The sequence below is a fragment of the Monodon monoceros genome, unplaced genomic scaffold (assembly GCF_005190385.1).
Source record: "Monodon monoceros isolate NGI ecotype Baffin Bay Population unplaced genomic scaffold, NGI_Narwhal_1 Super_Scaffold_4, whole genome shotgun sequence".
Lineage (NCBI taxonomy): Eukaryota > Metazoa > Chordata > Mammalia > Artiodactyla > Monodontidae > Monodon > Monodon monoceros.
Window position 1 is genome coordinate 50,271,407 of NW_021703781.1, and position 13,240 is coordinate 50,284,646.

Here is a 13,240-nt window from a genome sequence, read left to right on the forward strand (position 1 = left end):
TACCCAGGCCATGGCCCGGCACATCAGAAGTGATATAATAATCACCATCATATTGAGTCTTTTAAAACATTTTTACTGAAGTATAGTTGATTTACAATATTGCGTTGGTTTCAGGTGTACAGCATAGTGATTCAGTTTGTTTGTTTTTGCAGATTATATTCCATTACATGTTACCACAAGATATTTTTTAAATGATAATAATGTGGAGCTTTATTATTTAAAGAAAAACATCTGGACACACACACATACTCCTGAAGGCTTTCAGGGGGTTGGGAGTGAGGTTTAGAACATAAACATTTTACTAAAATTCTCCAGGTGGTTCTTGATATGAATTACATTATAAATTTGAAGATCAATTATATATTGTAGATACTAAAATTTTTAAAGTCATGACATTTATGAAGGACTACTGGCAGGAACAATATGGATATGTCCATTACCTTTAGCTAACGGTACCCATTTACTAAGAAACAATAGGCTCAGCAACTCATCTCAAACATAAAAAAACCAGTTTCGGTCTGATATGATACGGTACTACTTTGAATCTGTTAGTAGTACCATCTTCGTAGAATACAGGCTTCCAAGACGTTTGTTAGCACACTTTAAAATTACTCTGCCATCATTAGACATGAATTTTGAAATCATAGCAATCCGTGACTTACTTATTTCAGGTAGGTCAGATGATGACCATTCTATTCTAGCTTTTTGAATTTGTAAGGGGGAAAACACCTCGTCATGCACCTTTCCCCAGCACATCAAATTTCAAATTGAAAATGTGACCTGCTACAGTAATGCGCTTGCTAGTACTACACACCTTGTACAAAGAAAAACAGAGGCAAGATAGGTATGAAAAGAGAAAAACTTCTTCCATTGGCCCTCAAACTGAGTGAAGTTTTGAAATGTAGCGATGATCTCTGACATTTATAATGGATACCTGTATGTTCATTCTTACTGTGTAAATAAAATTGCTGCTATGAAGTGACATTAAAGTTTGTCAATAAATGAATTCTTCCTAACTTTACTCCCAGACAAAGGTTTGGATAAACTATGGCTTTCTAACATTTAAATCTACTTTGGAACATAGCAATACAGCTTACACTGTACGAAAGTTTTATGGCTTTTTTTCCCTATTAGAGTTTTCCTAATTGACTCGAGCATTATTACATCTCCATTTTTGTATATGAAGATAGTGACTTGCTCCAAGTAATCCCCAGGTAGTAAATGGCTAGAATTTGAACTCTAAAGCCATGCTTTGCTGCCTGTAAGATTTTCTAGAACAAATCTGATTGTAAACCATTTTGTGTTCGTGTTTCACTTGATCCTCAGGGGAAACAGGGGTGCTATTACCTTGATTTTTCAGATTTTAGAAACATTTCTGGAGGATCAAATTGCCTAGTGAATGTAGAGCTTAATTTAACTAAGTCTTGATTCCAAATACTTTAAATTTGACCTGAAATTTCTTTATCCCTTTTATCTTTTGATATACTCATATGATTATCCTCTATTTTATCTTGTTGGTTACTTAACTTTTCAGTTCATCTCAAGTTGCAATCTGCCTGGGGGCAGAATTTGAAACTTTAAAAACTAAAAGCCTATAAATTTTTAAAACATTGATACCTTATTTACTAAGTAAAAAAAAAACAAATAAACAAGGCTGTGAGTAAATTTAATTCTATGGAACACAGGCAAGGGACTGGAAAACTGAATTAGAAACTTCCTGAAAAGTTAAGTACTGATTTTTGTTCTTTTTTCTTTTTCCAAAGTAAACTTTCTACCGTAATTTCTAGTGTCAAATATGGCTTCCTCTAACTTTTCTCCTTTTTAAAGGAGAACTGTACTAGCTTCCTTAACAACAAAAAAATCCAGTGAGATATTCACCTGATATAAAAGTACCCACAATTTCTTTTTTTTTTTTTTTTGGCCACGCTGCTTGGCATGTGGGATCTTAGTTCCCCAAGCAGGGATGGAACACGTGTCCCCTGCAGGGTAAGCACGGAGCCTTAACCACTGGACCGCCAGGGAAGTCCCCCCTTTACAATTTCTTATACTACCTCTTTTTCATTGTTCTTTCTTGTCTTCAAAAGAACAAGAAGGACAGGATAGGAAAGATAGCACTTAGTTTTTCATGGAGAATAATTATGAAAAGAGATTAACCCCGGAAATCATGCCTTTCTGTGGTAGCCCTTAATGTTTAAGGACCAGGAAATGAAATATCCCACTATTACACAAACAGAACCAACTTATATAAATAATGAAATCACTCACGCTGTGAAGCCTGGAGTATACTCCATTCTCTGTTGTTTGATTTGCATAAGCGAAGATTATACGTTCGTATGTGTTGAGAATGAATGATGGATAAATTTGAACCACCAGAAGGATTTTTCATCATAGCTGAAGCCATTTTATAATGTAGAAATTCCTTTTTCCTATTTTAAGTAACGAAAGTCCATTCTTGAGAATATGTTGTCCAACAACTAAAACACTCTCAGGATCCCTTACTTGCCTGTGATTTATACTGACTCCGCCTTCCGTTATCATCCGATACCCTCTAGGACCGTCTGAAATGGCGTTTGCTTTGCAGCATGTATTATCCAGGACGCTTGTTCCAGGGTTCACCTGGTATAAAAACTCGGCCAAACTCACACCACCTGGGTCTTCAGCCGAGTGTGCAAGCTGGGCCGGTTCAGCAGCGTGGCCGCGCGGAAGTGGCCGCCCGCTGCCGCTAAGAAGTCCACCAGGTGCTGCTTCTGATACCACGCCGAGCTGTCCAGCACCGCGCAGCTGTCCCGCGTCAGCCAGTTAGTGAGCAGCTGCTGGTGATCAGCAGCTGAGAGCGCCCGGCGCAGGGCGCGCACGTTGTTTTGCACGTGCTTTGCGTCCAGGGCCTTGTGCGCCCAGGTACGGCTGCTCCGGTCTCCCAGGCGCGCGGTGGCACCTCCCACCGACGCGGTCGCTTTGTGGCCCTATCGGTGGAAGTGAAACAGGCCCAACAGTGCCAGCAGATGCCCCAAAGGAAGCGAGTCATGGGGTCGAAGGTGCAGTAGATGGTCTGGGGAAAGTTGCCCGCCATACCACCGTCCAAGAGCTCTGGGAGCCCTGTCTTCGTGCCCCTCTCTGGGAAGAACTCCTTGAACAGACCCGGAGCCTTCGGCACCTCCTGCAAACCCCGAGCGCCCGAGTTGGCCTCACGCAGTACCAGGGGAAGACTCTTGACCCGCCTGTGGTACCAAACCACCACCTCGGGAAGTACACCGCGATTTGGGTGCCGCCATCTTCCTTCCTGGTGACCTAGTACAAGAAAGTGAGTATAATTCCCCGTGCTATACAGTAAATCCTTGTTGCTTATCTAGTTTATGTATATTAGTTTGTATCTGTTAATCCCATACCCCTAATTTGTTACCCCCCACCTTAGTAACCATACATTTGTTTTCTATGTCTGTGAGTCTTTTCCTCTTTTGTATATAAATTCATTATTATTATTATTATTTTTTTTTTTTTGCGGTACGCGGGCCTCTCACTGTTGTGGCCTCTCCCGTTGCAGAGCACAGGCTCCGGACGCGCAGGCTCAGCGGCCATGGCTCACGGGCCTAGCCGCTCCGCGGCATGTGGGATCTTCCTGGATCGGGGCACGAACCCGTGTCCCCTGCATCGGCAGGTGGGCTCTCAACTACTGCGCCACCAGGGAGGCCCTGTATTATTTTTTAGAGTTGACATATAAGTGATATGATGTAGTATTTTTCTTTACCTGACTTATTTCACTAAGCGTATTATCCTCTAGGGCCATCCAGGTTGCTACAAATGGCAACATTTTCCTTTTTAAAAAAAAATATATTTTTTTTATTGGTCTTTTTTTTAATGGCTGAGTAATATTCCATTGTATAAATACACCACATCTTTTTAAGCCAGTTGTCTGTTGATGGGCACTTGGGTTGCTTCCATGACTTGGCTATTGTAAATAGTGCTGCTGTGAACATTGGGGTGCATTATCTTTTCGAGTTAGAGTTTTTGTTTTTTTCTGGGTAAATACCCAGGAATGGAATTGCTGGATCATATAGTAACTCTATTTTTAGTTTTCAAAGGAGTCGCTACTGTTCTCCATAGTGGCTGCACCAATTTACCTTCCTGCAGCCAGTGTAGGAAGGTTCCCTTTTCTGCACACCCTCTTCAGCATTTATTATTTGTAGACTTTTTCTGATAACCGTTTTGACTGGTGCGAAGTGGTACCTCATCGTGGTTTTGATTTGCATTTGTCTAATAGGTAGTGATGTTGAGCAGCTTTTTATATGCCTGTTGGCCATCTGTATGTTGTCTTTGGAGAAATGTCTATTTAGGTCTTCTGCTTTATTATGTTGAGATATGTTCCCTCTACAACCACTTTGGTGAGAGTTTTTTTTTTTTAATCATGAATGGATGTTGAATTATCATCATACATATATAAGATCCAGAAATCTTTGAAGTTATGTGTGGCAGAATAAAAACATCAACAACATGATGTGATAACAATCTTAATGAGCAAAATAGACCAAATTGTGCCTTCTTTTGCTAATATACATTTTCCAGCTCTTGAAAAAGTGTATGGCCCTGTGTTCACTGGGTGTTTTGGCTTGAAGCCCACCATAGTGTTGCATGGTTATAAAGCAGTGAAAGAAGCCCTGATTGATCTGTGAGAGGAGTTTTCTGGAAGAGGCAGTCTCCCTGTGTCTCAGAGAGTTAATAAAGGACATGGTAGGTGTGCGTCTGCGCATCTTCCGCGTTGGTAGTGAGGGTGGGGAGGATGGAAAAGAGGAATTTGAAGAGCCCCCCAGCAGAGCTGGGTCCATCTGCCAGGCTACCAAGTGTCAGCTCACTCCTCCTTCCCTAGGGCCTCCCTCCTGGTTTCTGTTTCTCCTCCTGGTAGGAATCCTCTTCAGCAATGGAAAGAGATGGAAGGAGATCTGGCGCATCTCCCTCATGACACTGTGGAATTCGGGGTGGGGAAGAAGAGCATTGAGGACCGAGTTCAAGAGGAAGCCCACTGCCTTGTGGAGGAGTTGAGAAAAACCAGTGGCGGGTGATGCTATGCTCTGTCACTCTCACCTTAACAGACTGCTGTCTTCTCCAGTGACATCCTAGGAAACATTTCAGGGACAGCCACATCTTTCATATGGGTCATGGTTGTCAGCCCTCCTGTGGAGCGGGGAGAGAGAGGAGAGAGCCTAGGGGGCTTTTGTGTATCTGTGCTTGTTGTGTGTGTACACCCACTGTGGTGCATATAGTGTGGATTAAAGGTCATTTAATCCTGTCCTGTCCTGAACTTTTTGTTTTCAAATCATTAGGTCATGAAGGTGGAAGGTTTTGAGTCTCGTTTTTTTCTGGCATTAGAGAATAATGTTTTTTCCCATAGTGTAAATGTGGGTTATGTATTCCAGAACATTCATCAGGTGGACATGGTGGGAATGACCTCATCACACCCTTATGGAGTGTGAAACAAATGACATGTGCTTTCACTTAATTGGCCTATATTTGTATGGTCACCTCGCGCACATGTCTGAGGGTTTCTTCTGAGACCCATTGCCTACTGTTCTGGCCAGTGATGATAATTGTCTATGGTTTTAATTGCTTAGGCATCCCTTAGTGCAGACCTCATCAATTGTGATTTCCTTATAAATAACTGTTTTAAAATTAGCAGCTTCAGTTACTTAATGTTCCTCCCTATTTACAGTGTTGTTTTATATATTTTAAGAAATAGATGCTGTGGCTTAATCCTGAACATCACACAAATACCAGGTTATAAAATGATCTATTTAAACAGATTTCAACTATTATTAATAACTCATTACCCTGCCTTCCCTATTAGTTTCTTCTGTTTTCAGCTTTCTTTATACTTCCCTCCCCCATTATTGATATAATAATCATGTTTTCTCTTTTCTCTACTTTATGATACTTTGACATTTTGGGGGACTTGCAGACCCAGGGAGCAACTGCCTCTCCCAGGGTTAGCTAATTCTGAGATAGAGCATCGCATCTTGTGTGTGAGCACTCCTTTGATTTTCAAACCAGCCTATCCAAAGCCGATACCCCCAGGAAACCTCCTTTATGAAACCCTCACACGCCAAGCCAATATTCTCCCTGCCCTAAATCAACCCAGGGCCAGTTACAGGACAACTAGGGACCACCCCTGGGGCCTAGAGCCTTCTGAAATTACCCAAACTATCCAGTCTTAAACTTACTGAGCATACCTACCCAGCCTTGCTCATTTCTTCCATGAAAACCCCAGTAAAGGCTTTGGCCCATGCTCTCCACTTGTTCCTTCTGCCTCCTGACTGACCTTGGTGCTTCCCCATGTGGCCTTGTGTAGGGTGCCCCCTCCTCTTGGGAAGTATGAGTAATAAACTGTCTTATCATCTCCTGATCTGTTGGCCTTACCATCTGAATAAAAGTAAAACCCAAGTACATTTTAAAACAATTGGATGGTAATTGGTAATTTTTTTACCAATTTTGGTACTTTGGTAATATTTTACCCCTTACTGTCAGCTGTACTGACCTATGAAGTGCTTGTTAAGATGGATCTTATTTTCCGTCTGAATTCCAAATTACCCTGCTTTGTAAGTCTCTCTCTCAAGTGAAAGGAAAGATTAAAAATCAGATTTTAGCTGTCACACACACAGAAATCTTAAGGCTTTCTCAAATTATCCCCCACCTTCTAAAGTAGAAGTTTTTCTGCAAGCTTAGTGCCTTGGCATGGTTCAGCTGAAAAGGAGCCTGGCATACAAGCACTTAACTAAATAGGTTCTTATTACTTAATTCCCTATCATTTCATCACAACACTTTGATTCAAGTCACCCTTAATTACATGTATGATGTGATTTGGTTTTTTTGCATATAAAGTTTATCGATCATCCGATTATAGCAATTTCATGTAAATATTGACCACTAAAAAAGAAAACTACTTTTCCTCTGCTTTAATTTATTTGTCTGTACAATGATGGACTTCATCTAAATTCAAATTAAAAAATTTGTAACAACATATGGTATTCCGTTGATGGCTATATGTGGCAATATTCCAGAATTCCACAAGAGGGCGCGTTCTGTCCAAATAAATTAAATGTGAGGCCTGATTGGTGATGAGGGACACTATTTCTTAGAGCAGGATGTTCCTCCCCACACCTCCTCTCCATACTGCAATAAAGAAACAAAAGGACTCCATTTCTCAATTTAATCTTTCTTGTTTTCCCTGTGACTTGTTTGAAATGCAGAATTCTTACCTATTTTTATTTTAGGCAAACAAATCCATCTTACAATTCATGTTCATTTGTGTTAGTTTTCTTCTCGTACAACATGGACAGCTTTTGCTTTTTTTTCTTTGTACCATCAAACACCTGACTTTTTCCATAATCTTTCTCTCTTTAATCTTTTCCTTTCCTGATTCTACAAGTTGTTCCTTCAGCTATTCACTATATATAAAACGTTTCCAGGTTCCTAACTATTGCTTCCTTCCTACATCAGTGCTTAATTGTCTATAGGTTTACCAGACAGACGTGATTTTGCACTGATAGATAACCTGAATAATTGTCTTAAAAAACTGACCCTTAAAATTTTTTCTGTTCTTTCGTTCTTCAAAATAACCAGCACCTTGACTCAAGGCAGTGATGTAAATGGAGTATTTGGAGAACTATTATTAAACAAACTAGGATGGAATGGTAAATTCATGTTTGTTTTTTTTTAACATCTTTATTGGAGTATAATTGCTTTACAATGGTGTGTTAGTTTCTGCTTTATAACAAAGTGAATCAGTTATACATATACATGTGTCTCCATATCTCTTCCCTCTTGCATCTCCCTCCTTCTAACCCTCCCTATCCCACCCCTCTAGGTGATCACAGAGCACCCAGCTGATCTCCCTTTGCTATGCGGCTGCTTCCCACTAGCTATCTATTTTACATTTGATAGTGTATATATGTCCATGTCACTCTCTCACTTTGTCCCAGCTTACCCTTCCCCCTCCCTGTATCCTCAAGTCCATTCTCTAGTAGGTCTGCATCTTTATTCCTGTCTTGTCCCTAGGTTCTTCTGACCATTTTTTTTTCTTTTTCTTTTAGATTCCATATATATGTGTTAGCATATGGTATTTGTTTTTCTCTTTCTGACTTACTTCACTCTGTATGACAGACTCTAGGTCCATCCACCTCACTACAAATAACTCAATTTCGTTTCTTTTTATGGCTGAGTAATATTCCATTGTATGTATGTGCCACATCTTCTTTATCCATTCATCTGTCAATGGACACTTAGGTTGCTTCCATGTCCTGGCTATTGTAAATAGAGCTGCAATGAACATTGTGGTACATGACTTTTTTTAAATTTTATTTTATTTTTATTTTTGGCTGTGTTGGATCTTCGTTGCTGCATGTGGGCTTTCTCTAGTTGCGGCGAGCGGGGGCTACTCTTGGTTGCGGTGCGCGGGCTTCTGAGTGCGGTGGCTTCTCTTGTTGCGGAGCACGGGCTCTAGGCGCGCAGGTTCAGTAGTTGTGACACATGGGCTCAGTAGTTGTGGCTCACGGGCTCTAGAGCGCAGGCTCAGTAGTTGTAGCACACGGGCTTAGTTGCTCCACAGCATTTGGGATCTTCCTAGACCAGGACTCGAACCCGTGTCCCCTGCATTGGCATACGGATTCTTAGCTGTTGCGCCACCAGGGAAGCCCCACATGACTCTTTTTGAATGATGGTTTTCTCAGGGTATATGCCCAGTAGGGGGATTGCTGGGTCGTATGGTAGTTCTATTTTTAGTTTTTTAAGGAACCTCCATACTCTTCTCCATAGTGGCTGTATCAATTTACATTCCCACCAACAGTTCAAGAGGGTTCCCTTTTCTCCACACCCTCTCCAGCATTTATTGTTTGTAGATTTTTTGATGATGGCTATTCTGACCGGTGTGAGATGATATCTCATTGTAGTTTTGATTTGCTTTTCTCTAATGATTAATGATGTTGAACATTCTTTCATGTGTTTGTTGGCAATCTATATATCTTCTTTGGAGAAATGTCTGTTTAGGTCTTCTGCCCATTTTTGGATTGGGTTGTTTGTTTTTTTGATATTGAGCTGCATGAGTTGCTTGTATGTTTTGGAGATTAATCCTTTGTGAGTTGCTTCATTTGCAAATATTTTCTCCCATTCTGAGGGTTGTCTTTTCGTCTTGTTTATGGTTTCCTTTGCTGTGCAAAAGCTTTTAAGTTTCATTAGGTCCCATTTGTTTATTTTTGTTTTTATTTCCATTTCTCTAGGAGGTGGGTCAAAAAGGATCTTGCTGTGATTTATGTCATAGAGTGTTCTGCCTGTTTTCCTCTAAGAGTTTTATAGTGTCTGGCCTTACATTTAGGTCTTTAATCCATTTTGTCAATTCATGTTTAAGGGAACAGTGATGTGTTGATTTTAAGCATGCTTAAATTTTTGCTGATAGGGAAATTTCTAGGTAGATACTGCTTCAGAGATTCTAAACTTATCTGTTACCCACAACAGAGTTTTATATTTATATCTTAATAGTGTTTTATAAATCTTTTCAATTCTTTAGGGTCACACTGTGACCCCACTTTCATCCTGGGCTGTGCTCCCTGCAATGTGATCTGCTCCATTATTTTCCAGAATCGTTTTGATTATACAGATCAGAATTTTCTTAACTTGCTAGGAGACTTTAATGAAAACCTCAGGATTTATGCGCTCCCCATGGATCCGGGTGAGGTCAGGATCCTCTCTTCCTGAGAAATCGTTTATGCTCTTTTCTCTGACAAGTCCAAAATTCTATATGGACCAAGCCATGAAGTGAATGTTTGAAAACTGGACATTTTGGATATTACAATGTGGTAACTCTGGGAATCAGATTCTCCCCTCTCTTTGTTTTGTTTTTTTTTTTGCTTGCTTCAGTTTTTTTTGTTTCTTAATTCCCTGACCAGGGATCAGACCCCTGCCCCCTGCAGTAGAAGCGTGGAGTCTTAACCACTGGACTGCCAGGGAAGTCCCTATAGCTTTTTTTTTTTTTTTTCCTATAGCTTTTTGTTTGTTTGTTTCTTTTCCTTTTTTTTTTTTTTGCCTTCCACAAGCTGTAGCTATTTGTTTATTTAGTGACTTTTCTAAACTATTTTTGCAAAGTCTCTTTTTTTTTTTTTTGCCTTGTGTGGTCACTGGAATCTCTGTTCCTTTAGCTTACGTTCAGCTAGTGTTTGGAGAGAGATGTCCTTTTTTTTAGGAGTGATAGATCTTTCTTTTTCTTTTTTTTCATTCTTTTAAATTGAATGAAAGGGTCTTTAAATTCTGTATTGCTTTACAATTTTCAAAAGTTTCACACACATGATTTCGTATAATCCCGTAATAACCCTTTTTCCCTCACTACCCCTATACTGCCCCTCCCTCCTTCCCTCTCCCTTCTGATAACCACTAGTTTGTTCTCTATCTGGAGTCTACGGATATTGATATCTTTGAATGTGAGGAGGCAAAAAGAAAACAATGATGAAGAGAAAGAGATGGGGGGAGAGAGAGAAAGGAAGAGAGGAAGGGGGGAGGGAGGAAATAACTCTTCCAGATTGGCTCTGTGCATGTGTGTAGCTTTCTAAATTTTTCAGTATACAGGGGTGCTTTTGAATGTCCTAATTTCCCAAAGGCACTCCCTCCGCAGCTTTTCTTCCTGGCGTTTGATGCTCTGTTGTATGCCTTAACTGTAATATTTTGCCCCAGGTGGCTGTGGGCTGTTCATTAATCTTGCAAGGTTTTTGAGACATCCCTGCTGCATTTCCACTCTAGGTTAGATGAAACAAAAACAAGTGCCTGTGTCAGTCTGTCAGGTGGCCCCAGACAGGTTAGAACACAGAAACACAGTCTTCGTGACTGAGGTCTGCTCTGGTCCCTCTGGAACCAGGAACCAGGCTCCCATACCACAAGCTGCCCTTGTTAAGACCACTGCCAAGCCAAGGATGGAAGTGGGACAAGGGCAAAAAAAAAAAAAAAAAAAAGGACAAAGAAAAAACAAGGCACAGATCTTTGCTGCCATTTTTAAGTAGATTCTGACAGTTTCTGCTTGATTTTCTGACATTTTTGTAGAGGAATAGGCCTTTAGAACTGTCTCCTGCGTCAGTTTTGCTGATGTTATGCTGTAAGTGAGTGTTTGAACACAGCAGTCCTGCCTTACTGTCATAGAGTGAACATCTGGGAAAGGTGGCTGAGCCGTTATTTTACGAAGAAAAGAAATGCCTGAGTATAAAGCTGGAATTCAAGCCCTGTTGGCTCCCTGGCCAGTGGTTTCTCCACTACCCCCCAAAGCCCAGTTTCCATAAACTACTTTGGTGACTGCCCAAAACGATGGCCATAGCACTCAATGGACATCCAGGTCCTTGCTGAAAGGTTTCCATTACCCACGAGGCTTATCCTCAAATATGTAGTGATTTCTTCATCACGTTACTTAGCAGAAATATCCTAATTTAGGAAGGAAGAGACTATCTCTTTCAAGGAGGGACAATGTTTATGAACAGAGGTGCTGCCAGGGAACACTGACTAGGGCAGGGGTGTTTGTTGCTTCAGTTGGGATCCTAGCTGACAGCGTAATTGGGCTTGGGATGACCAAGTGGCTGGTTCTGTGGTGTATGGATCTTAAATAGACACCAGAGTTTTGCCCTTTATTCTGTGTTGCAAGGTTGTAAGGAAGAATTAACTTAAAAAATGAGAGAATTGATATAAATATGCTTTAATATCATAAGGTTGATGTATGAGTATAGGAAATTGCTATCAACTTTCATCATCTGGTCAGAGTTTTCTCCCTTAAATACTCTAGCAGCATGAAGAATTATTTTACATGTACACTATAAAATGCTCCTCCTGAAGAAAGAGACCATATTTTATTCACTTCAGTTTTTAACCAGGGCTTGGCATATGATAGATATGTCTTCAATATGTGTTTTTAGTTTAATAAATATATTTTTAAAATCTTTAAGGTCTGCAATAATTTCCCTGCTCTCATGGACTATCTCCCAGGGAGTCATAACAAAGTACTTAAAATTTTTGCTTATGTAAAAAGCTATGTTTTAGAGAAATAAAAGAACACCAAGCATCTCTGGACACTAACAGTCCTCGGGACTTCATTGATTGTTTCCCGATCAGAATGGAACAGGTAAAATATTAATGACAGATTGGTTGTCTGTTTGCCTGACTTTTTTTGTTCATTGACTAGTTCTGTACTTATTAGGGATATGTAAATGGTTACGGACGAAATGCTTGACCAGCACTTTGGGTACATATGTGTGCATGGATCTGGATTGAGCATCAAAGGAGATTTAAAATTGAATTGTTAAATAACAATACATGGACCCTGTTCGTTAGGTACTAATAGGCTACCTGAGGAGAAGGAGAACATATGTCTCGGGTGAAATGGAAATACAAACAAATGAGAAATACAAAATACTGAGCCATAAAAGGAAGGTGGATGTGATCATTTCACACAGCATGTGGGAGAGTGAGAAGAAAGGGCTTAGCCTGGGTGGGCTTCCTGAATGTCCTGAGGTTTGATGTAGATCTTCAAATATTTGCAATAAGTCATAGGGGAGGGAATTTCAGGTTGGTAGAATGGTGTCATGAGAGGTTCAGAGGTGTGTTGTGGTAAAGAGACTAGATGGATGGAAGAGAGAAGCCTTAAATGAGTGTAACCAAAAATAAATTTGGACAGATGTGGAGTGGGAGGTTGGTGTCTGTCAAGTAACTGTAAACGTGAATGTTGGCAGGAGAAGTTGTGATTTGATCAGGTAGATGTATGAGCCAGAACAAGAGTAGAATGCAAATAATTACTGGGGAAGTTTATCCAGCTGCCAGCACAGTCAGTTTCTGAGCACTTTTATGACCTTGAAAAGAAATCCTGTATGCTTTAGGAGTCACCCCCTTTCCTCCCCAACCTCCCCAGCTCTAAACATTTCCAACCTACTTTCCATCCCTATAGAGTTGCTATTCTGGACATTTCATATTAATGGAATTATACAATATGTATGATAACATCTTTTGTGTCTAGCTTCTTTCACATAACAATGTTTTCAAGGTTCATTGATGATGTATCATATATCAGTACTTCACTCCTTTAAATGGTTGAATGATATTTCAGCGTGGATATACCACATTTTATATATGTTTGTTGGTTGATGGACATTTTGGTCGCGTCTCTTTTTGGTTATTATGAATAATGTTTCTGTGGACATTTGTGTACAGGTTTTTGTGTATACATATGTTTTAATTT

General features: G+C 40.2%; 1 pseudogene; it reads left to right on the forward strand.

Annotated features, from left to right (window-relative positions):
• LOC114908550 overlaps positions 1-13,240 on the forward strand; it is a 64,708-nt pseudogene that overhangs the window by 8,009 nt on the left and 43,459 nt on the right.